The sequence below is a fragment of the Canis lupus genome, chromosome 18, assembly GCF_003254725.2.
Source record: "Canis lupus dingo isolate Sandy chromosome 18, ASM325472v2, whole genome shotgun sequence".
Taxonomy (NCBI): Eukaryota; Metazoa; Chordata; class Mammalia; order Carnivora; family Canidae; genus Canis; species Canis lupus.
In genome coordinates, this window is record NC_064260.1 from 45,650,014 (window position 1) to 45,676,011 (window position 25,998).

General features: G+C 53.8%; 1 protein-coding gene across 1 annotated transcript in view; it reads right to left on the bottom strand.

The window, feature by feature from the left end:
* The window catches only part of MOB2 (MOB kinase activator 2), a 60,850-nt gene that overhangs the window by 34,198 nt on the left and 654 nt on the right, over nt 1-25,998 (bottom strand). The gene's annotated exons all lie outside the window — the stretch shown is intronic.

Here is a 25,998-nt window from a genome sequence, read left to right on the forward strand (position 1 = left end):
ATGGCTAAGGAGTCGGGAGGGCAAGGAAAAGAAAGGTCTGTGCAGGGAACAGCACACACAGATGCCTGGAAAGGAGAGTGTGCAGAGGAGAGATCCTACCCCTAAGAGAGCCATGTGGAGAGAGCTAAAGACACAGGAGGCAGTGAGGTTGAGATTTGCACTGTGCCTGAGGACTGAGGGAACCTCCAAAGGCTGTGAGTGAGGGAGAGCCATGCCCAGAAGCCTGACTTGTATAGAGAAGGTAGTAGGGCCAGTCTGGTCTGGGCTGGCAGGATGAGAGAGGCAGAGGGCAGGAGCAGGTGTGAGCATGGGGCTCAGCTAACAGGGCCACACCCAGGCTGCCACAGAGCTGCCCAGATGCCCTGGGTGACCACCTGTGCTGGCACTGTCACCTCAGGTCCTCAGCCTAGCCCAATGACCCTGAGTACCAAGGCCCTGCCCTGAAGACAAGGATGCAGGACCCTCCCGTCCCTCCTACGCCATCCAGGTGCTGCCCAGCTCGGCCATGCCCCCAGAGCTCAATGATGCGCTCAGCCAACACCGCACGGTTCCAACGGCGGGTGAGCCTCCCCACAGATGGCCTGACATCCCAACTTCCCCAGAGCACAGGTGTCCCACGTACCTCCTCACGCTCAGACATCTGTACCACCATGGGGACAAGCATACAACTAGCTCGACTTCCCTGCCAGGCCACCTGGGGGAAGGTGGGCATCAGAGCTGCCTCCCTGCCATCCTGCTGCTCCAGGTTTCCAAGGTGGTGCTGCCCCCAGGAGGGGCAAGGGCAGCGCCGGCCAAGGTTGGCCAGGACCTGGACAGGGTGTCAGAGCCATTCCCCACAGGCCTCATGCCTGGACGGAGCACTCTCAGAAAGAAACCCAGCACGGCTACTGCTGACTTCAGCAAGTACCCGCTTACCAGACCTGCCGGAGAGGCTGCTCTCCCTCCCTCCTTCTTCTCAGAGAGCCCACAGGAACGGAGGCACCTCCAGGACAAAGAGAAGAGCTGGGTATCTCAGAAAACAAACATTCTGCCTCAGACCTTGGCTCTACAGACTGCAGGGCAGATCCCACCATCAGCCAGAGGCACAGACACCACTGCACGTAAACAGCAGGGTCCCCAGTGTCTCGGGAGGCTGTCGGAAGGAAGGAGCCGGGTTGTGGGAAGAGATGGCCCCTGAGAGCGGCTCCTCTGGCAGGATATCCTCTCCAGTGCTCCAGGCCTCTGACCCTGCCCACCTCATTGGGAAACAAAGGAAGACACGGTATTCAGTTCAGGGCACAATGGCATCCCAGGTGGACTTTCTGAAGAAAAGAGAAAGCCTTCACATCACTGAGACGTCAAGGTGGAGAGCCCCAAATCTCCTCAGATGTCTGAAAGGCCAGAGACAAGAATTAATCTTATTTTTAAATCCAGAACAGCTGGCTTAATGCTGGCTACCAGAAGGAGCACAGTCAAAGCAGCAGAACATCTCCACACCAGAACTCCCTGGATGGTGTCCTACGTACACGATCTCAACAGGTCCTCCTAACCCAGCAAGGTGACCAGAGCAAATAGTTTCATACCCATTTTATACCCCAAAAACCAGTGATGAAGAAGATCCCCACAAACTCCTTAATGACATTACAATAGGCAGATGCCACATGCACCTATGGAAAAATGTTATCCACAAACCTCCAATTGAGTGGGCAAAGAAAGCTTTCCGGCAGTTAACCCACCTGCGTTTCCTGCTTTTCTTAAGAGTCTGGACTGTCCAGCCCACACATGGACATCTCCAAAGAGGCAAAGCACAGTGTGCAAAGCACAGTGTGTGTGTATATTCGCATATGTGTGTGCACAAGTGTATGTATATGTATGAGTTGTATGAGTGCATCGGAGTTGTGCATACGTGCATAAATGTGAGCATATGAGGGTGTGCCTATGAGTACATGTGAGTTGTGTGAGCATGGAGGCGTGTGTATGTGGGTAGCTGTGTCTACAGGATGTGTAAGTTGTGTGTGCACACATGTAGCTAGCCACTGGCTCCTGCCCTCGCCTCCCCAGCCAGTGACCCTAGCACTGCTGGGCCACGCCAGCCCCTAACCACACTGTAAGCACAGGAGCTCATGCCCACCTCGGGGCTGCAGTGTCCTGCTCTCCCTGGACTCCTTCTCCTGACCTGTGGGGTTCTGCTCACTCGTTACCTCCTGGAGACACTCCCCCATGCCACCACAGTCAACCCTCACCATTCCCCTCACTCTCTGCTAGCACACAGCATCTGGCACATGGTTTACTCATCACTCCCCCTGGGACCACACCAGGACCAACATCAGGAAACCAGGGTGTCACCAGATTTGTTAATGACCATAACAAGCCCAGGACCCAAGTACTCTCACTCTCCCATGAACTGCTTCTTATCTTCCCAGGGAGCTTATAACACAACTTTCAGATAGAGTTTGATGACATGCCTCTGGCACCAGGACGTGCTCCTGACAGCCTTCCAGCTGAGGTGAAGGGTCACGACAATGCTAACTTCACCCTAACCTTTGTCTACTTTCCTGGCATTTCTGTCAAACTGGTACAAGAAGCAATACTACTTTCAAAAAACTGGATGAGCTCTGATGTCTGGGCAAAGATAAGGGACCTGGTAACCAGGCTCCTGGCTGGCTCAAGTGTTTCCACTGGTGACATATCCATGTCCCAAGAGGGTGCAAAGGACAGTTTTGGAGAATGGATCCTTAAAGCCCAAAAGCAACCCTAGTGAAACAGCTGGCATCAGAACTCCTCTCTCCTTGCCTCCCAGCTTCATCACGTGCACACCTGCTAGCTCCAGAGAAGGACACAGAAAGGTGCTCAGCCCAACCTGCGTGCCTGACCCTGGCCCCCCAGGAGCTCGCATGGCAGACAGAAAGGGGCATGTGCCAGACTGGACAGTCTTCCAGGAAGCAGCAGGAGCAAGACCTCAGTGTCACATGTAGAAAAGCCAGTTGAGGAGAGGGCAGTCCATAGAAGACAACAACGGAACGGACGAGCTAGATGTCATCAAAAGTAAGGATGTCTGTGCCTTAGAAGACTCCAGTAAATAATGGAAAGTCAAGCCACAGACTGGAAGGGAGGATGAGCAAATCGCAGAGCAACACAGGACCTTCATCCACAACAGATAAAGCACTCTTAAAACTCAACAGTAAATTTGAGAAGACACTTCCCCAAAGAAGGAAAGAAGGATGAGAAGCATGTGGGCAGCTGCTCAGTATCAGTCAGCAGGGAAAACACAAGGCAGCGCCACTCCCACGGGGTGGGGGGCCCGTGTACTAACAAGGGCTGAAGAGGTTGCAGAGAAGCCCAGTACTGATGGCAGGAGCAGGAGGGGCTGGTGCCTCAGGAGCAGCACAGTCCTCCCAGGTCATGCGTGCACCCCCTGGGTGACCCAGAAAGTCTACCGCCTGTGTGGGGTGACGAAGATGGGACTGGGACAGTTCACAGCAGCACTGCTTATGATCACCAACCACGGGAAGCAACCTGAATGTCCAACAATGGCGGGTGGCTAAGCAAACTGTGCCTTATCTGCAGAAGGAGCTACAGCTCAGCCACGACAAGGAACAAGTACAGATACACACAACAACCTGGATGATCTGACTGGCCCCCATCACACTGATCTGAGGTGTGCACACACAAACATCATCACATGCCAGCAAGGAAGCAGGAGCTCCTGCCTGGAACACCAACCACAATTCCCACACAGTGGAGACTGCAGGAACTCATGCACCAAAGTGGAGCGCTACAGGGTTACAGTCACCTTGTGCACGATCTTGGATCAGGAGGGGTGGACAGGAAGGACCGTGAGGGCTTGTGTGCTGCCCTTCCAGGTTCTGGCAATGTGGTCTGGTAATCTGAAAGCCACACGCAGGCACACTTGGAACTGTGCTCTCCCCATGTGGGATGTGGTAATGAACTTTTCACACGGAGTGTCTGTGATCCCGTCTGTATAGGGGCAGCAGCTACCTCTTCTCAGCCCCTTTTTCTGCACAACTACTATATAAGCACGAGTGGCTCTGCTCACATTAGGGGAGGGTCCGACCTACTCAGCTACCTGTAAGGCCCAAAGAGAAGCCACCAGAGAACCAGCCAGCCTGCAGTGTCAGCTCCGCAACCCCTCCAGCCCTAGTGAGCCCCCCATTCCCAGGGCCGCATCCAGGGGCCCAGCAGCCTGACAGCAGGCACACCCACATCAGGCTCCCCCCTGGAATGTAAGCAAACTTTCCACAGAAGTGAAGTTGCTACTGCTGTTAGTGGAACCGACTAGGGAGGGACCTGAAGAAGACTTCTGTTCTCTCGGAGAGCCAATGTCAGGTGGTCACCACCCATGCAGGGTCAGAAAGAGGGAAAGCTGGAGTTGCCACACAACTGAAATTCGGCTGGAACCAAGCAGACAGCACTCAGGGAACCCTCATCATGATGGCCATCAAAGGCTTGAGACAGGAGAGGAAGTGGACTTGGGGCTGGGAGGCAGCAGTGGCTTCGGGGCAGGTTTTCTGTGAGAGCCACTGGAGCACAGGCTGACATGGTCCCTTGCAGCCAGTGGTCCCCACTGCACACAGTCCAGGACACAGAGGACAGAGGCACAATCCCACCCATAGCAGCCAGGTGCCCCTGCACACCAGGACTTGTGACGTGGCTCAGCATGAGCCAGGCCAATGGGCCCTCACTTGGCGCACCCTGAGCTGGGCAGAAAGGGCCTCCATGTGCTTCCCTGAGACCTCACTGGGCCAGGAGCCCCATGCACACAGGAGGGGAAGGAAGGAAAAGAACAAGCCATTGGAGTCCTGGGGCTCAGCGACCCCACCCCATTCCTGTTCCCTCTGGCACCAGAGGTGACATTGTCTAGGGGTGACGCCAGCAGTCAAGTCCACAGCACAAGCAGCCCCCCTCAGCACACTGCAATTGCCCTCCAGGTGTCTAGACATCCCCGTTCTACAGAGACAGAAAGCAAATCCAGACCTGACACAGGAAGCCTGCTCCAGAGCCTTTGCTCTTAGCTACACCCCCTACCCCTCAAGAGAGGACAGGCATATCTGGAAAGGAGAGAAGCTTATTTCCACACTGGCCTAGAGGGGACTTGTCACAAGTGGCCCTGAAGCTGGCTCAGAGGCAAGTCAGCTGCAACTTCCAAGGGCAAGCGTCTCTGCCTCCCTCCTAGCCCCAGCAGCAGAGGGAGGACCCAAAGAGAGAGAAAGCCCCGAACCCACCACTGCCCCACCACTGCTGCCCCACTACCTGACACCACAGAAGAGAAACGCCCAACACATAATACCTGCGTCCTTCACATGGAAAAGAGGACAGCCTGACCCCCTTCCGACGCTCACCCTGATACTAGCACCTGAGTGGGCACCAAATCCACCATGACAAGGCAAAGATGTAAACACAGGGGTTGGAGCAGGGCTAGGGCCAGGCTTGGGCCCATGACCCAGTAGGGCTCACCTTGCATTCCTCACACACTTGCCCAATACCCCTGTAAACCAGCCTGAGGTGGTCAGGGAAGAAGCCGTGGGTGGCAGGCGAGGAAGACATGTAGGGGTCAGGCTGGAGGTCAAGTGCTCTCCTGGAAGCCAGCACCAGGGTAGCCCTGGATTACTAGGTCACCGGGGAGCAGGTCTGAGGCCAGGCAGAAAGAGCTGCCTGGACAGGAGGAGGAGGTGGGCTGAGGACCACACAGGGCTGGGCGCCAGGGTATTAGCACACATCCAGAGAGCAGAGAAATACACCACCACACCACCAAAATCCTGTTCCAAGTTCAAGTCAAGCCAAACTCCAAACAATGAAAGTGGCTGTTGAAGCCTGCCTAGTCATCCCGCCTGGCCCCCAGCCACCGCTGACCACAGAGGGCAGGGGCGTCCAGGCCACGTGGCAGCCACCTCTGGCAAGTCTTCCCTCCTGACCCCCACACTGGCATCTGCCAAGACAAGCTCCCGCTGGCCTGGGCATAAGCAAGGTGGCCTGCTCGTGGCAGGCTGGCTGGGACCCACAGATTCAACAGCACCCCTGTGTTTAGTGCAGCAAAGTCGATGTGCCCCAGCCCTCCCGGCCCACGTCAGGGGCCCAGGCGAGTGCCAGACATGACAGTTCAAAACCAGCACTAACTCCCCCAGGAGAGTACATGGGCTCAGGAAGGCCAGTCTGCTCAAGGCAGACATAGGTGACCGCCTCTCTTTACCTCCCTGCCTCCACAAGCCCAGCAGGCACGCAGCCCAGGCTGCCTAAGAATAGGGCAGTGTGGGTCCCACCATGTCGCCCCGCCCTCCCTACTGCTATAAAAGCCTGGGCTGCAAGATTTAGCCCGGGCTCAGTCCAGGAAGGAGGCTCAGAGGCCACAGGGGAGGGGAGCAGAGCAGTGAGATCCTGCCTGTGCCTGGTCCCTTCCAGTGCCCTGCATGCCTGTTCCCCTGCAGGTACTTCAGTACAAACACGGGGAAGCTTGCCCCTCTCCCCAAACACTGAAATACAAGCAAAAACAGCCTTGTATTAGAAAAGTGCCAGAGGGAACCAGAGGGGCACTTCTACATCACGGGAGACAGATGGAAGCTTCCAGAGAAGAGGGTATCCCAAGACAGGCACAGGCCACAGAGCTGGAGGGGGACAGGGGACAGGGACAAGCTCTCCCCCACAGCACCCCAGGCCCACAGGTCGCCCCAGTGAGGGCACAACCCTGCACAACACAGCTTAGAAGTACTGTGGGTCTAGGGAGGACACAGGGTCCCACCGAGCTGCCCCAGAGCTTCACAGCAAAGCCAGTGGCACCTGGGTTATCCCGTTAATAAGGCAGGAGAGTCAGAATCCCCCAGAACTCTGTCCACACGAGAGCACTGCCGGCAGCCACCCTGTGGCCAGGCACCATCCAAGTCCCAGCCCTGACTGCTGCAGAGGGGATGACTGAGGCTGTGCTAGGGAAAAGGAACCCCTCCCTCTCCCCTTTCCCCTCCCCCTTCCCGCTGCTGTTTTCTCCTCGGAGATGAGGACAAAGGCATCAGGCATGGGAGTTCCAGAAATCAAGAGGAAAGCCAGAGTCTGACATGCCAAGGCCCATACTTCAGATTCCTCAGGGCAAGGCTCAGAGAAGCCATGGGGAGGAGACATTGAGCATAGCGCACTGGCCTGGAGACACTGGCCTCCTGCCCTGGCACCTCCTGGGCATGGAAGTGGCTTGAGGCCCCCATGGCTACCCTGCTGGCCCCCAGCCCCAGTCCTCAGAGGGCTTGCCTGTTCACCTCCGTTCTTAACCAGAAGCCCCCCAGAACTCCCATCTGCTGTGAAAGCTCATGGACACCCCATGTGATGTGTGCCCCCACCAGTGCCCATGATGCCAGCCTGGCCCTGGGGACACACAGACGGCCACCCCATAGCCCTTGTCTGGCTGTGTCCTCAGCCTCAAAAAGCCTTGGAACAGACCCTCACTCGTTCCTACAAGCCTTGGCCCAAATGTCACCCAAGATCCTCATCCTCCAAAACTCAAAAGGCACCCACCCTGCAGTCTTCCCCCTGGTTCCACTGGGTCTACAGGAGCTCAATGGAGTGGGAAACGGGCCTGTCCTTTCCTGCGACCACCTCAGTCAAGAGAACTTGGTCCAGCATCAGCAGTGATGTTAACACATGCTCCCACATGAATTAATTCCTAATATGCAAATCAGAACACTTGCAAATCAGCAAGAAAAACATGACAACCCCCCCACCACAAAAGAGCAATAATGGGCAAAGACAAAAAAATAGGCAAAGAGAATTTTAAAAAACTATAAATGGTCAATAAACATAAGATCAATTTCCCTAACCCAGAAGCAACCCCACAGAAGACAAGAGGACTTTTTTCTGCTTCTGATCAAGGACGAGGACAGCCGATGCTGGGGAGGCTCCCCCGCACCTCCCACCTCCCCCCACCCTCCCACCCCCACCCCCGTGCAAAGACTGCCTCACAAAATGTTCCGGAATGCATGATGCGAAGACCCTGTGACCAGAAAGTCTACTTCTAGGAATTTATCACCAATACTCAAACTCAGAACAACTTACAAATAAGGAAGCAGAATGAAGCCCTGCTTGAAAACTGAGATGCTGGGAACTGCCTAAATAAGCCTGTGCCCACAGGGGCCTGGTTAGTAAGCCGTGGTACGTGTCTACAGGGCATGTGCCAGAACGGATGGACCATGGCACAGGGACGCTGGAAGGTGATGGAAGGTGTCACCTGGAATATCTCCTGCGAAATCTCATGTGGATTTCATTTCATTTATAATTTTATGAATTATTGGCATTTCCCATATAATCAGAAGGGGGGAAAACTGTAATTTTAGAGAAAATCATACATGAAAATGCCAAGAAAAAAGATGCTAATAAAAGGTGATTTTTCTTTCCATGTCCCCAAATGTCCAGTTATCTTGCTTTTAGAATTCAAAAAAAAAGTCATTACCTAGAACCCAATAAAGACTTTAAAAAATGAGGCACAGCTAAACATTTAGCAGTTTCCCCAAAAGGGAAACACACACTGGGTACCCCACGACAATGCCCCTCCTAACTAACCCCAAGGGGCAGAAAGACACAGCCACGGCCACACGAGGACTTCCAGAGGCGCTGAAAGGAGCTCTAGCCACAATGGGAAGACGACCCCCCCAGCAGCCACCAGCTGCAGAATGGAGTCACCCTGTCGTGGCGGCCACACTGCAGACTGTGCTCCGCACTCCAGAGGAACCAATTCCTGCTCCACACACAGCAGGTGACCTCGAGGCCCAAGGAGAGACCCAGACAGTACCCAGGACAGGCTCTCTGGGCACAACATGACAGCAGCATGGCAAGGAGGGTAGTATCTAAAAGGAGAGACATGCCAGCAGGAGCCTAGCCCCCATGACCCTGAGAAGGGTCAGGTATGGGTGCTGTCCCCTGACCACTGACTACACACACTCAGCTGTGCCAGGCCGACCTGACCCACTGGTGGGATCCCTGGCCGAGAAGACAGGGCGGCCACCAGGGTTGAGGGGACTTCCATTACAAGCAGCTCACGGTGACCTCCGGGGTTGTGGGTATACCTCCTCTGCTGTTCCTGTCTCTTCCCAAAAACATGTCTTCAGAAGCCAGCAGTATGCACAGTGAGGAAGAAGGGACAGGACGGAAGGAGCAATAGCCAATGCCACTCACCCAGATGCAGGTAAGGGGGCTTTCAGAAAGCCTGCAGCCAGGAATTATTAATTGGGAAGATTAGGAACAGGAGGCCAGGATCCAACCCCACAGGAACCTGAAGTGCCCTCACAACCTACCCCATGATCTCCTGTGGCCACGCTGGCAGGAAAGCGTCAGCCCTGCTCTTCAGCCCTGGGAGGCGCCCGACTCTGACCACACCTGCTCCCCCTCAGCACCAGGTCTTCTCAGAAACTTCCAAAAAGGGGGTAGATGGAATTAATCCTTTTTTTTTTTTTTCAGAACCTGGGAGTGAGAAAAGACTTTTATCCTAAACCTCGAGTGTGACAGATGGTTGGTTGTCTGATGTGAAACCCACGTTGGAAATCCTTTTCTGACAGTATCTTGAAGACTATTTTATTTCTGGGTTGGAATTTGTGTTTGGATTCCTGGTGTTTTGTTTTGTCTTGTTCCTCTCTCTGGAAGTTCCAAAATGTTGTGGGAACAGGGGACCTCCCTGTGCAGGGCACTGGACAAGCCTACCGTATGTGAACTCACGGCCCGCAGCTCTGGAAATATGCCAAACTGCGTTGATAAAGCCTGCTTCCTGCTCTTGCCGCAGCTCCTCTGCTTGGGTGCAGACATCCTCATGCTTATTCTCCTGGGGTCCATCCCTGACTTTCTGTTCTACTTGCAGGCAACGCACCCAACTGTACCTCTTATCCCTTGGCCTTTTAATTTGCTCTTGCATTCCTAATTTCCAAGCATTCTTTTTAATTCTTGAGTTGTTCCTTTTCTGTGCATCTACTCTTTTGGGGGCACACAGTCTTTAGCCTCTGAGGAGCTGAGTGGTGTTATGCTCAGAGTGTGAAGTCTGACAGGAAGAAGTCTCTTCCTTCTGGGTCTGATCCCTCTCTTGTTCAGGCATCCCTCAAGGTGCCTCAAGTGGACCCCTGGCTGTCCACTCTCTTTGTCCACCAAAGAGCGCATTGATGGTCCCATGTGCTTTGCTGGGGGCCATCAGACTCCCTGGAGGGAGCATGGGGACGCCCCCATGTTAGTGTCTGCAGGCCTTCTCTTTGGGGCTGCTCAGATTCCCATTCTTCTACCTGGAGGGTGGGGTCCTGGAGACAGACAGGAGAATGGGGTGGGGGATCTCAACACCATGGCTGCAGGATATTCTCAAGGCTCTCCTTGCCTGATGGTGGCCCCAGTGCACAGTCCTGTGACTCAGGCCCTTAGGAGGGACAGGGATGTCCAGCTGCTTCTGAAAGACCCCTTGGGAGGCTCCTAGACTCCACCGATCAGGAGCCATTCTGAGCTTCATCAGGATGACTGGCAGCTCGCTGAGTCTGCACCCATTCTAAAGGCAGCCGTCCCAGTTTCCAAAACCAGAATCAGTCATCCCATTCCCCCATCTTTGTTCCTGAGGGCTTCTGCCCTTCCACACTTCCCTTGCCTCTCACTTCAGTGGAGCTGGGGAGGGAGCAGGTCCATGCAGAAGTCCAATGCATTCTATTTAGGCACTAGGGCCAAGCGCAACCCAGAACCCGGGATGCTGGCAGGTGGCCTCCGGCTCCCCTTCCTAAAGACCCTCACGGGCACCTACCAAGTGAGACCATGGCCACTTCTCCATGTGTACGAGAGGGGCTAGTGAGGTGTCTGAGCCATGCTAAGGAGCAGCCTGGCTGCTACTGGCCTCACACCGTTTCCTTGTCCTGTGCCCAGGGTCTCTAGCACTGTCAGTTCTACTCATGTGTTGGCAGGATTTTCCACCCAGCTCAGGTGGATTCATAGAGGCGGTCTTTACTGTACCTGGACGCAACTATACTCAGCAGTAGGGCTGACCAGCCTCAGAGGGAATGCGCCCTGATAGCCTCTCCCAGGTAGCCCAACCCTAGCCCTACTTCCCAGCCTGCACCTCAGGATAACTCTTCCCTTTGCCCCTATCCCCAAATAATCAGAAAGCCTTGACTCAACCTTGATGGTCAATGTGTTGTTCCCTGTCCAAGGCCATGAGTTGTATACTCTAGCTTTGGCCCAAGGCTTCCAGAGATACCACTGTCCCCATAGCAGTGTGTTCAGAGGCCAAGGGCAAAGCACTAATCTGTCAAACCAGTGGGGACTCTCAACCCTGAGCCTGGCTGAGGCTGCTAACTCAGTCTCCCATCTGCACAGCAAGGGTATGGCTCACACATGGCTGTTCAGAAAATGGGGTCTCTCTGACTAGCTTCAACTGCCACTACCCATACCCTATACCTACATGGAGTTTCGAAAGCACCTGGGGAAGGCTTGTGTGGCTCAGAGAGGTCCCTACCCCACCTCCCTGATGCAGCCACAGGCCGAGTTCCTGATCTGGCAGTCACCTGGCCACTGGCCCCAGGCCCTCATGGGACAGTGGGCTCAAGTGTACAGTAAGCTCAATAGGGTTACTACCTTCATGAGGAACTTAACTCAAGGTCAACCCAGTGGCAAAATGCAGACCTCTCCTCTTGGTGCCCCCTGAGAAAGATACTCAAACACTGGCACCTATTATGAGCCAGACACGGCTAGTCATGTGCATGCAGCCAGGCCAGGGATGCACACACACACCTGCTCACCAGAGCTCAGAGCCCAGCAGGGAACCCAACACAGGCACAGAAGGGATATGCTCCCCTGAGGACCACCACCCTGCCAGGTGCTCTGAGGCAGGGTGCAGCCATAGGCTGCCTAGAATCTCCTAAACAAAATCGGGGGGGGGGGGGGGGGAAGGGCGGGGAGGCCAATACAAACAAGGCCACAAGTGAACCAGTGATGACAATAAAAGATCTTATGCACCTAGCATGCAGTCCTGAAACACTGATGCCACCCAGCACTGGCAGACTTGAGAGTACATGGCATTCCCGTGGCTGCGGGGGAGGAGCAGTTGGAGCACGTAAGCCAAGCCAGCCTCTCAGGGTGCCTTGCTGGTGGCAGCACGCCGAGGCCTCCCGTCCTCAGGACAGGTGTGCACTCCGGAGGCAAGCTGGCCATTCCGCCACGCACTCTCCACCACGCGTTTGGTCAGTTCCAGGCTCACCGGAAGGGACACTGCGCCAGCGGGCACCCAGCAGGCCCCTCTGGCAGCCCAGACCAGAGCGGCACGTGGGCCAGCAGAGCAAGAGCACTAACACAGGTACACAGCGGCTCTCCCCAGCTCTGGGATCCTGCTCACCCCAGAAGCCCACCTGCGTGCTCACCTGCGCCCTCTGGTGGACATGGGCTCCAGCTCACAGCAGCTCCTCCAAACCCTGGTCCTGCTCCAAGTCCCAGTAAGTCCCCACTAAATCCCACTGCAGGCTGCACGGTCTGGACCCATCCTGTCCACTGCACAGCTCAAAACGTGGCAGGTGTGCAGTTCAAGCCTGTGTCAAGAGATCTAGAAGGCAGTAGCTGAGGTGGAATCAGCTTGCTTCTTGAGGGGCATGTAAGTGCACCCCAGAGACCTGGGCGAGTGGGCTCAGTGGGCTCCAAAGCAGAGAGTGGGCACATCAACCCCCAGCAGCACAACCCCCAGCCTCAGGAGCTCAGCAGTTACTCGACCTTTCTGGGTCTCCTTTTCCAGTCTGTAAAGTGGGAATGTCGGCCTCCCAAGTCCAGCATGTCCCAAGTGAGCAGACACAGCACTCATGTGGGCACCTGATCGGGCACGAGAAGGCTGGCTGCCAGAGAGGAGGGTGCCAGGGCCTCTGAACACACCATGGGAGGGGTGCTCTTTCTAATTAACACGATGGGAGGGGACAAGGGAGCCGCCTCTGGCAAGCATGGCTATGAGCAGGGAACAAGTCTCCCTTCGGTACAGTGGCCAGAGCTGTGCAAACAGAGGGCGCCAAGCACGGGCTGCTTCCACGGTCTCACACGGTCTCACCATGGCTGTGACACTCCCTCCAGTCACCCAGAGGGGAGTACCTCCACACAGTGACCATGGCTAAAGAAATGAATAAGAAAAATCTCTTCTTGGCAGAGACCACACCTCCCAACACAGCACTTTGGAGACCACAGTGAGCAATGCAGAAGAAAACTTATAAAGGTATCAAAGACATAAACATAGGGGCGCCTGGGTGGCTCAATGGTTGAACGTCTGCCTTCAGCTCAGAGCATGATCCCGGGGTCCTGAGATCAAGTCCAGCACTGGGCTCCCCGCAGGGAGCCTGCTTCTCCCTCTGTTTGTATCTCTGCCTCTCTCTGTGTCTTTCATGAATAAATACATAAAATCTTTAAATTACAAAAAAAAAGAAAACATAAAAATAGGCTCAGCCCCACTAACAAAGAAACAGGCAACACTGGAATCATGTGCCAGCAGACTGGCACCCCCAACCAGAGCAGGCCTCTGGCCACTGAGTAGGCAGGAGTGAACAGAGTGCATGTGACAGGATGTGTCACCAAGGGAGAGGACAGCAGTGACTCCTCTGGTAAAAAAAAAAAAAAAAAAAAGGCAGCAAAGACAATGAACTGAGCTGGTCCCTACGACACTGCTCACAACTACCACCTGACCATCACCCACAGTGGGGACAATGGTGACCTGTGGGGTGGCTGGGGGTGGGAGGGGTGCGGGCTTGTGGCACCACAAGCCAGGTCCAGAGTCCAGTCGCCCCATTTTTCTTTCAAACAAACAAAACCAGGAGAGTGCACTCTGTGCATCCAGATCTAGGGGTTCGTGTGCCTGAGAAGGAAGTGGGCACGGGAGGGGTGGAATGCTGTCGAGTCCCCCTCTGCTGCTGCAGGGGGCACATATGAGACTTGACTCTCAGTCTCTACAACGAAGGAAAGCACTACATGAGACAAGCGAGCACCAGAGCACCCGATGGCCCCATGAGACAGGCACGATGCAAACACCGCTGGTGGCTTACTTCCAGCGCAGTCCTCCACGCCACAAGGAAAGATGTCAAGAATGCAAGGAAGACCAAGGAGCCAGGGAGGAGGGCCTGGCAGGGAAGCCCACCCAACTAGCCCACTTCTGCCCTTCATGCCAAGCTTTTGAAAATCATGTCTTCACACCCTGGCTCCACCTCCAGACCTTTCTGGAATTTCATATGCGCCCGTCCCCATCCCCCAACACACCCAAAACAGCTCTTGCTAAGGTTCCCCTGAGCCCCATACCCTTCGCTGTAGTCCAGGGAGTGAAGGACACCTGTCATAGCTGCCCGTGCAACCCCCGTGGACCAATGCTCCCCGTAGCTCCTTCCTGCTTCCCGCAGCTCCTCTCAACCGGAGCCCAGCCTTGCACCTGCCCCTCCCCGTCCATTCTCCGCCCCCTCCCTGCCCAGGTCTGCCCAGGCCCGGCTGCACACTCAGCCAACCTCGTACCTCTGCTCCACCACACGGACATACCACAGCACCTCAAATTCACCATGCCCCAAAGGACAGCCAGGACAGGCACGCCTGTGCCTCAGGAACAAAGCCGCCCCCTGCCCACTCCTGGCCATGCGATGCGCCACCACCATCTCTCCCCTCACCTGAATCCCATGGCAATTCCCTCAATTTGCTCTCAAACACAAGCAGAGCTTGGCGCAGGCTCTGGCATGGCTGTGCCAGGCTGAACTCCAGCACCCAGACTTCCCAGTAACTCAGGCAGCTTCTTGCCCCATTTGTGCCTGCTTCATCGTCCATGAAATGGGGTCACTGTGAGAACCCCTAAAGGCATGCACTGAGGAAGATAGGAACAAATGTGCCCACCACACTGTCCTCTCCATCCCCACCTCAGTCACCCTAAGCAGGTCCTGCCATCTGCTGGGACTCTGAGAGGTGTCCTAACTGGCCTTCTTCATGAGATCCTGGCAACACAATCCTCTTCATGCTATACCCAGAGGGGTCATAGGAAAACACAACAGGGCCACACTAAGCCCCTCTGAAGGCTTCCTGATGTGCTTAAAACATGCCTCACCTCTGAGAAGCCACCTTGAAACCTGTCCCTCTGGCCTCACAAGAGGCACCCACTCATGCCCTCCTTGCTCTCCACACCCCATGCCTCCTGGATCCTCCAGAACTCGCCTCCCTGCAGTGCCTAAACTTCACTGCTTTAAGCATACTTCCTCGGGATCACCCCCAGCCCAAAGGACCCTCCAGCAGCCCGTGCCTCAATGGGCCCCGCTGTGGGGTTCCACATCATGGGGAGGCCCTGTCTACAACACGGTCCACACAGCTTCTCTGTGGCTTGCAGCTCTGCCTCAAGGTGGATGTTGTCACCATACCCAGCCACAGTGGGGATGGAGCCCTGGCCCCAAGGGCCCTGACAAGACCCCCCTCACTGTTGGCTCACAGTGCACGAGAGCAACATCCACCTGCCCCCTGCTGCAGGAGTGCCCAGGACAGCTCAGCCAGCAAGACTCGCCACAGAGGCCTGGCCCTGGCACATAGACCAGTGGCCCTGGCAGTGGAGAGAGAACTTTGCTGGCCCAGCCACCCACAAGCTGATGCACAGCAGCATGAGGCCTGGGCAAGGCTGCAGGAGACCAGCAGGCCAGCTGCCGTCCACTCCACCTGCACTGTAATAAGCACTGGACACAGTGCCTGGCCTGCTCTGGTATCACAAACACAGCCAAGTCAGCTACGTGTTACCTTCCACTGCACCAGGTGGCCCATGTCCTTGCCTGTTCCCTGGACACTGATGTTTCTAAGGATGGAGACAACATGGAAAACTCTAGTACTCTCTGGTTAGTAAGTGCTATGGAGAAGACAACAGTGCAGAAAGGGGCAACGACAACTGGGGCAGGGAGGGAGAGTTTACTTGAAGCAAGAGGTCAGGGACAACGTCCCTGCTCAGGGGACATCACCACTGACAGCTGAGTGATGTAAAGGGACAAGCCGAAGAAAGGTATGGAGGAAACAGTAGGTGCCAAGACCCAAGTGCATGGGAGCTGGCCATGCAGACAGGCAGGAAGTCAGTAGGCTGCGGCCAGGCCCGTGGGGGCAGAGTGGAGCAGGGGGTGAGGGCCTGATGGGTTCAGAATCACCAGCTGCCACTGGAGTCCAGTGCAGTGGAACCCCAGGGGACCCTGGAGGCCATGACACAACCAATGTTCTGCCACAGAAGTCCCTCTAGTGTTGAGGCAGCGAAGCAGCAGGCTGCCAGCCAAGGTGCTGTGGATGTGGCCCGGGAGCAAGACGCCAGCATGCACAAGGCTCATGTGCGTGGCCGGGACCCAGAGGACTTGGGGTGCACCTTCGTGGGGGAGCAGACCTCACGGGGCTGGGAGGAGATGCATCATGGTTGTGGTGGAGCAGGCCAATGAACGGTATTTGCTGAAAGAAGGCCTGCAGTGAAACAGGGAGCTCCCCTGTAGACACAGAGAGGCAGCGAGCCTAGTCCAGCCAGGACACAGGCAGAGCCAGCTAAGAGGCTGAGGCTCACAGTTGTGCAAAAGGAAGAGGCCTGTGAAAGTCCTCCAGAGTCCTCTCAAGAGCCCAAAATGACACTTCTTGAGATACCCCTCAGGGACTCACTCCTGAGTGCCCAGCAGAAGCTCCTCTGTTCTCTCACAGCTTTGAGAATAAAGCGACTGCTCCCTGGGAAGATCTCCCACCAAAGCAGAAATGGGAGCAATTCCACCTAAGCCTTCCTGCTGCTCTCATCTCCCTTCACACTGCACCCGAGCAGAGGCCTGGGACTGCCCTGCTCCCCAGATGCCCTCCTAGTGACGCCTCTGCATCCTCAGCCCACCCACAGCAAGAGCTGCCACCACTGCAGAAAAAGATGTGGCTCTGTTGCTGCGGCCACCTGCTGCTGCCTGCAGGGACTTCTCTGCCCTGAGGGCCAGATCCTGGGGCTCCTCTGCTTCCAGGCAGGCAGCGCACATGCTCAGGGGAAAGGCATGGCCCAAGGATGGATGCCAGGCAAGGCTGTTCTGCTTGGGAAAATCCTTTGCTCATTCACTGACACCTGATGTTCATGACGAAATCACACCTGCATAAACAATGTGAGGGCCTCATCTTCTCAAAGGACTCTTAATTCTGATCAGGACCACACCCTCATCGCTCAGTCCCTGGAAGCAGAGGAAATGACAGGCAGAAGGTGCTGGGCCTTCCCAGGCTCCAGGGTGAGCTGTGGGTATGGGAACCCACAGCCTGCCCTTTGCAGTCCAGCAGCACTCGGGGGACTACAGTGAAAAGCTCAGGTCCTGGCACCTCAAGAGCAAAGGACCCCAAACCAGGGGTGAGGCTGTGCCTTGTGCATTCCCTTCCCTATAACACCGGCTTTAGGACACCCCACTCAGTGGCAGTGGGGAGGCTTGACCCACCCTAATCAGCTGCATAGCATGATCACTAACTTGGCACCCCTCCCAAGAGGGGGTGCCCCCATGCATGGCAGGTGCACAGCCTACACACATGCGCATACACGCTCACACTCTCACACACAGATGGTGCACACTGTCCATGCTGTGACACAAGGGTCTGTGCAGGAACTCCAGCGACTGCTCAGCACCCTCCACTCATAGGATCATCCCCACTGGTCTCCTCCTTTAAAGTAAAATGTCCTCTTTTGTTAGGAAACAATTCTGCGTTAGTAAGCCTGGATTGTCTCATTTTATTTTTTTTTTATTTTTATTTTTTTATGATAGTCACATAGAGGAGAGAGAGGCAGGGACATAGGCAGAGGGAGAAGCAGGCTCCATGCACCGGGAGCCTGACGTGGGATTCGATCCCGGGTCTCCGGGATCGCGCCCTGGGCCAAAGGCAGGCGCCAAACCGCTGCGCCACCCAGGGATCCCGGATTGTCTCATTTTAAATGGATCTCCTTGCATGTGTGATTTTAATATCACTTTCTTTTTATTCCAAAATAGAAGGTACTCTGAAACTTTCTCAAACTACAAGCTGAACCCACTAATATGGGTTGTAAAACTGGCTTGGTGGGTCAGATCCTAAAAAAAAAAAAACTAGCACAAAACAGAAATGATCACTGGCATGTGCAGCAGACTAGTCTGTTTCAGTTACACACATACACACACTCCCCATTGGTACACACACACAGTGCATTCTAAGTCACATTACAAAATAAACTTCACGATCACAAAGTTTCAAAAGTCTGTTCTGGAACACACTGTAGCTGTGCCTGGCTATCTTCCGGGAAATCTGAGTGGGACCCAGGGCCTTGCCAAGCCAGCGTGTTGAGATCCATCTACTGGAAGGTCCTACCTGCCAATAGGGCACAAATTCACACATTTCGTATTTTAGGAACACCTGAAACACCCTCCTGCTCAAGAGGCTAGTCCCGGTGGAAGGAGCTGCAAGCACACACAGCTCTGCAACAGTCCTGAGAAGCCAATGTAGGATCGACAAAAACAAAACCATGTTTACAAACAGAACCATTGGAAAATGCTCTCCAAATACAATGCAGTCAAGTGTGTTACTGAATCGGTGTTTTTTACAAGTTAGTCATAAACTTTCAATGAGGTTTGCTTTCTTTAGAGCTGCTTTTTCAATTCTGCTCCAGACAGTTATTCAAAACTTCACTTGATAGTTGTTCTTCCAAAACATGTCTTACGGAATGGATACCCCAACACCCCCAGTCTCCCAGTCAGTCTGCAGTCGAGATGCTGTGGGTTTCCTTCCTGCTCCTATGGTGGCCCTCAAGCATTATGCTGTGATTGCATTCCCCATCCCTGGAACTCTCCGGATCCAACGGGTGGTGGCACTTAAGAGAGAAACTGAATCAGTGGGGAATCTCACAGCTCCAGCACCACAAGCTTAGGGAAGGGACGCGACCCAAGGCCCCCGCACCTTTCTCCCATGGCCCCCAACCCAGCCCAATCTGGCCCCCAACCCAGGCGATCCTGCTGGGGTCTCTCCCCAACACAGACAATCAGAAATTCTGATGTTGCTGACCCAGAGCCCCCCATCAGGTGAGGAAGCTTTGGTGCCAACGGCTGCCCCGAGAGAGCAAGAGGGAGGGAAGCTAGACCATTGTTCATGCAGAGAAAGGCGGAGGAGCTGAGACATGAGGGGCCAGCCAAAACCCAACAGCAGGGCAGCAAGGGGACACCCACCCAGCGTTCCACAAGGGCAAGTGGCCCCCCTGCAAGGCCGCCACGAGACAGAGGAGGACACTGCTTTCTGCTGCTGTCCTCAGAGCACTTATGCAGAAACATACGAGGACTATCGTAGAGCAAACACACAACGGTTTGTTCTGTACATTTTATTGTATAATGCAATAAATACCCAGCCAGGGAGGTTATGACCCACAGCTACCCTGCCACATCCAGGAGACAGCCACTCAGAGTCCACTCTTCACTCCTAAGTACAATAGCCCTGGGATTCTCCTTCCCAGAGTCCAGCCTGGGCCTGGGTGCTGGTGATGAGGCCATGCACACACCCCTGGACTGGAGTGGAGGGCAGAGTAGTCCTCTTGACCTTGCTGAGGAGATGCGGTAAGAACTACTGACCTGTCATGCACAGGCTGCTGCCAGGCACAGTCACCAGGCCAGCCATCCATACGACAGGCGCACAGAGGGGCAGCACCAGGCTGTGGGGGCAGACAGGCTTTCTGAGGAAAGGGAGTCAATCTCTGGTGGACAGCAGTTGCCCTGGGAAGCCAGGCAGGCCAATCTGGGAGAGGAGCCTAACCTGGGAGGCAGTGGGCAGCCCCCAGGCCCTGGGGGCATGGACAAGCCCCAATGCAGCAAGGTCTAACAGCACAGAGCCTCTAACAGACGCTAAGCACAGCTCCTGTCCATGCTGGAGCCTGGAGAGAGGAGAGAAGACATGGCACAGACAGGCTAACCCAGCCCTGCTTCTGTCTTTTTTTTTTTTTTTTTTTTTTTTTAATTTATGATAGTTACAGAGAGAGAGAGAGGCAGAGACACAGGCAGAGAGAGGGAGAAGCAGGCTCCATGCACCGGGAGCCCGATGTGGGATTCGATCCCGGGTCTCCGGGATCACGCCCTGGGCCAAAGGCAGATGCCAAACCGCTGCGCCACCCAGGAATCCCTGCTTCTGTCTCTTAAGATAAGAGCGGGGAAGCCTCTAGAGCATGAAACTAAAAAAAAAAAAACAAAAAAAAAAACATTTTAAGTGCTCCCCCCACATCACCAAAACTAAAAAAGCCCAACCAAACAAGAAAACTTGTTTTACTTACTTAGAGGTCCAGAGGAAAGGGTGGTGGGTGAACCCAACTTGGCCACTGAGAGGCGGCAGCAACAGCCACGGCACCATGGCATCTGCCCCTCAAGATAAAAACAGTAACCCCAATTTCAAAACTGTTTTAACAATGAGGAAAATACAAGAAGCCATGAGACAACTGTGCTGACACATCAGAACTAGAAAGATTCCACGCCCACGAAGCATAGAAAATCGACCATTGCACCAGTCGCTAATGTCCCCTCCAGAAAGGCACAGGAGCTGCGGGCTGCCTGGCGGGATGCAGATTAGGAGGGGCACACTCACGGGCCCGGGATCGCCCACCCTGACGTCAGCACTGCACCGCTGGGGGCGGGGCTCGTCCCGCCAGCATGTGCCTCACGTCCCAGTTACAGACAGCAGATAAACTAAACAGGAAATTCTGCTGCTAACCCAGGTTGAGAACCTTGATTTCTAGACAGTGAGAGCTGGCTAGGAAATGGATTGGATTATGTGAAAGCCCCAGGCCACTCGGAATGGGAAGGGTGAGCGGGACTCCACAGCACCTTGTCTTTCCATGTATGGTCTGTTCACCAAAAAAGCCTAAAAACAGCGCCCAACCCAAAGCAACGGGGCCAACCCTTGCACCGGGAATGTGGTCTCTGAAAGCCATCTCCCACTACAAGAAACCAGGGGTCCTTTGAGAATAAGGCAGATTCCAGGTCTGGACCTTGTTGTCACTGACTGCAGAGAGCAGTGACACTACCCAAGGCCACAAGGTTCCTAGCCATCAAAAATCACAACCAGCCTGCAGGAGCTCACAGGGGTAGGAGACGGGACAATGTGGCTGCTGGTGAGGGGGATGACTGCAATGGACTAAAAGGGAAAGACCGTTTTAATTCATGAATTCTTCTTGAAACATGTATATTGTAAACCCTCCCGGCCACTTTGAGCAGATGCTAGGGAACCAGCTCCTTAATTCTGAGAGGGAAAAATCAAGCATTTATCCTGCATTCCTACACTGATTTGAGATATCTTGGGATAACCAAGCCACTGACAGGAGGTCTCTAGTCAGAGTGCTGCGCTCCAGGCTGCCTGGACACTGGGATGTGACCTTCAGCAATGAGTCTATACCACCTGCTCTCTCCCTCTCACCCAATGAGGAGAAACGAGACACCAAGTAAACAACAGCCTGTACCCAGCTCCAACCTCAGTGGCACGTGGGAACCACGTGAAGGCTGAGCTCTGCAAAGGGAGGTTTTCTGGCCAGCACAAAGAGAGACTCATGATGCCAGATGTGTTGTGAATTGCACTCCCTCCCTGCCCATGGTCCCTGCCAAAACAGTCACCTCTTGTGAAGAGAGACCTGACCCCATGCAAGGATGGCCTAGAAGGACGTCCCTTCTGCTGGGCCCACTACCCTCCTGGAATGTGGGAGAAGCTGGTCAATGGCCAGACAGGGCCTTGTCCATCCATCTGTCCATTTGCTCCAACGGGGAGCAGGACTTGTTTCCCTCTCCCTGGCAACATGACCTCAGGGCAGTTGCCTTAGTCACCTGTGGTAGGTGAGCAAGCCAGAGGCAGCAAGGCCAGTGTCCTAAGCTGCCACAGTGCCCACTACAAACCACAGCTCCCTTCACCAAGTGGCCACTTTACTGCCCCAAACCCCAGCCTCTCAGATGCCTCTGCAGGGGACTGGATGACTCACTTCCACACATGGTGCACAAAGAAAGCAGTCTCAGGACTCTTCTCACTAACCCCAGACCCAGGAGCCTTGTGCCCTTGTGGGGGCCCCTCCAAAACAGATGTGGTCAGGCAGGCCTGTCTCCCATGGGGTGTTAATGAGAGGCTAGGTGAAAGCAGCAGAGGCGACTGAGATGGCTCCTATGCACGGGGCTCTTTGCACCCACTGGACACACACCGCCAGGCACCTGCTCCGGACTGCCCCAGAGACCCTGGGACTTGACACCTAAGAATTCACTGCCCTGTCTCCAAAGGGGATGGCAAGCAAGTGAAGCCGACAGAAAGGAACAGAGGCTGGAGGGAACCCAGCACACTGTGGGACCAGAGCAAGAGACTAGGGCTAGAGCCTGGGACCTTTCTGTTCTGGGTAGCCTCAGCCACCGTGGTGGGGAAACAGAAGACAGGCCATGGCATTGACTGGGATGCTGCCCTGGGAGAAGGAGTGAGGTTGCTGGTGGGGCCCGGCAAGAGTTCCAGAATCTGTGGGGGGAATACTGCAGAGCTTCGTGTGGGCCTCAGGACAAAAGAACAGATTTGTTTCAGGAAGGGATGCCAGAGCCCAGGTTCACCTAAGGTCACAGTGCAGAAGGAAGCTCACTGGAGCAAAGACAGGCTCTAGAAAGTCCCAACCAACTCCTTCCAGTCTGTGCACTCCCCAGAGTTGGACACCCCCAACCTCACAACCAGGGGAGGGGCTGTGAGTAGTACAAAGAGGGAGTGCAGGCTGCAGATGAGCAGCAAAGATCCCATGCTCTTTCTCAACAGCTTGAAACACAATACTACTGAGTAGCAGAGACAAGAAAAGCAAGGATCCTAGTGACTTTCATTAATAAAAGTGGCTTTAAAAATCTCTCAGAGGAAATCGAGGCTGTGACAACTACACAACAAATATATTTATTTGAGAATACCTACTACTTTGTATGTTGTTACTCTGCCTCTGACCCCAGTCAGCCAAGAGGCCAAACTTCTCTTACAAGTCCCATCCATTCTCTTTTCCCTGCCACTGGGGCGGGGTCTGGTCTCCATGGCCACCATGTGAGTGGGGCTTTTGGAGGGCACACCGGCTCGGTGACCCCCAGAGACCCAGCCTTCCAGGCCTCCCATCCCCGCCCAGCCCCTGCCCTCAGAGGCTGGCAAGCCCTTATACTGTTTCTTACCCTGATACCACATGGCCCTCACCTCTGCCTTCTTCCTCCTCTGTGGCTCTTATCCAGTGACTTTCGATCCTATTTCTAAGCTATACTAAGTACGGCAGAGGCAGCAGGCTCCTCCTAGTGCAGCCTGTCTTATTTGAGGTTCAAGGGGTAAATCATTATCAAACGGTTAAGAAAAATATATATGTGGTGGGAGGGGAGAGAGATGCGGAGCAGAGGTAGGGAATGAGAGAGCAAACCTAAGGGTGATGCTAGGAATCTGGGTGGGATATATAGGTATACAGGAAGTACTGAAACTATTTTTGCAACTCCTCTAACTTTGAAATTGCTGTAAATAAAAACAAAACAACAGCAGGTGGGGTGGGAGAATGGATCACTTCCAAAGGAGCAAGAGTTTACCTGACAGCCAGCTTCTCAAAGCAACACCAGAAGCCAGAAGCCAGTGGATGGACATCTAAAACGGGCTGAAAGAAAGCCAAGCAAAACTGCTCCATGCAGTGAAAACATCTGTCAAGAATGAAGGCAAACTGGAGATGGTTTTGGACTGACACAGATGGGGAGCTCCCCACCAGTGCCGGGCACTGAAGAAAGAAAATGGAGAGGACGTCCTTCAGGAGGGAGAAACCGGCTATGGAAGGGAGCAACGAAAGCAGCAAATCTACAAAAATTGGATATCAGAGAAATGCACAAATCTAAATAAATACCAAGTATATGAACAGAGACAATACTTGGGAGGTTACAACATACTGAGTGAATGAGCACGTCCTCGAAAGATCACGAGTCCTAGGGCAGGTGACTGCAGGAGGGTCTGAGATCTGGGTGATGCAGAGAGGAACAGAGCAGCTCATTAGCATCATATGTCAAGTTTAGGGTCTGTGCCCTACATAACCTCTAAGAGAAAGGAACAATGAGTGCATAGCTTCCAAAGCAGGGCAGGTAGGAAGAGGTAGGATTTAAAAGAATAAGAGGCGCCTGGGTGGCACAGTGGATTAAATGTCCAATTCTTGATTTCAGCTCAGGTCATGATCTCGGAGTCGTAAGATCAAGTCCTACATTGGGCTCCACCTGGGTGCAGAGCCTGTTTGAGGTTCTCTCTCCCTCTCTCTCTGCCCCAGCCCCCTTAAAAATTAAAGAATCATAATATATTCAAACAAAAGGCAGATGAGCAGCACTGCAGGAAGGGCCTGGCCAGGTGGGCCCTACACGCCCTGGCCTCCACCATACACATTAAGGGGAAGTGGGCTAAAAGAAAAGCCAATTCATGTGCCACCTGCTTATGTGACCATTACCAGACCTACAAGGTCTATTGTGTGTGGTGCAGAGCCTTGGGGTGGCCCACTCTGGGGGCCACATGCGATCCCCCACTCTGGGAGTCTCCCGCCTGTTTCTTGATCTTCAGCGAGGTCTGGCTGCATCCCTTTCATCAGTGTTACATGCACATGCCACACATCTACCTGGGGCACTGGCCTTTCTACTACTCAAGGGCTTTTTTTTTTTTTTTTTTTTTAAGATTTTATTTATTTATTCAGAAGGAGAGAGGCAGAAACTCAGGCAAAGGGAAAAGCAGGCTCCATGCAGGGAGCCCGATGCAGGACCCGATCCCAGAACTCCAGGATCACACCCTGAGCCAAAGGCAGTTGCTCAATGGCTGAGCCACCTAGGTGTCCCCCAAGGGCTATCTTTTGATGAACTTCTTAGTCTTAATGTAAACCAAATTCTCTTTCCCTTTATGATCAGCACTTCTGGCCCTGTTTAGGAAAACCATTCTTAAACCAAACTCCAAGAATAGTATCTTCTGTGTTATCTTCTAGAACAGTGCTGTCCAATAGAAATATCACAAGCCACAAATGCCGTCATGTATATAATTTCAGATTTTCTAATAGCCACATTAAAGCATTAAAGGAAACAGGTGAAACTAATTTTAATAACTGTTTAGCCCAAAGTACTGTCATTTCAACATGTAATAGAAATAAAAACATTTTTTGTTGTTTTTTTCAGAATCTAGGTGTTGTTCACTTCCACACATCTGAAGTGCTCGATGAGCATGCACAAGCTCTAGAACTTCTATATCTACACTCTCCCCGGCTCAGTTATTCTTTGTATGGTGTGTAGTATGTACCACGGGTTTTTTGTTTTCTTTTAAATATATAGATATCCACTTGACCCAGCATGCTTTATTACAAGGACTCTCTGGACCTTCTCTCTTCTCTCTCAAGCAGTCTTGCCAGAGATGTTCACTCTATCCCTATTGTTCAAAGCATCAAACTCTGGCCTTGATGACTCTGCTGAAGATCCAGTTTCTGTTGTACCAGCTGCCACTCCCATGCTCTCCGCACCCCCTGCCCTTACCGCCCTCCACATCCTCTGGCTTGCACTGCTCCACAGGTGACTCCTTCCTTTCTGATCTGTGATTCCGAAGCTCTGAACTGCTCTCTGGTCTACTTGCAGCCCACAAGTCCCAACAGGTAGTGTTTTTGTTATCTTTCAGCTAAAAATATTTTCCCCTTCCATTACAAATAATTTTTTGTTCACCTGGTTACTTAGAAATGTGTCTCCTAATGTCTAAATATAGGGAGTTGGCTTCTCTTTGTCGTTGATTTCTGGTTTGATTCCACTTTGGCCAAGAACACACTCTGCATGGCCGCTATTGGCTGAAGCCTATTGAGATTTCAGTTTGTGAATGTTCTAGGAGCCTTAAAGAGGGTATGGAGCCCACTGCCATTGGGCTCCCTATTCTCTATATTGGTTCAAATGTGGAAATCATGATTTTCAAATATTTACGCTGGCTGGCATGTATGGCTGGCAAGGGTACAGTGAAGCTGAGCTGTCATGAGTGCAGGGCAGGTCGGTGGACTCAGCTTCCCCACACCTTCTTCCTAAGGCCCCATGCTAGCAGGGCCACTCT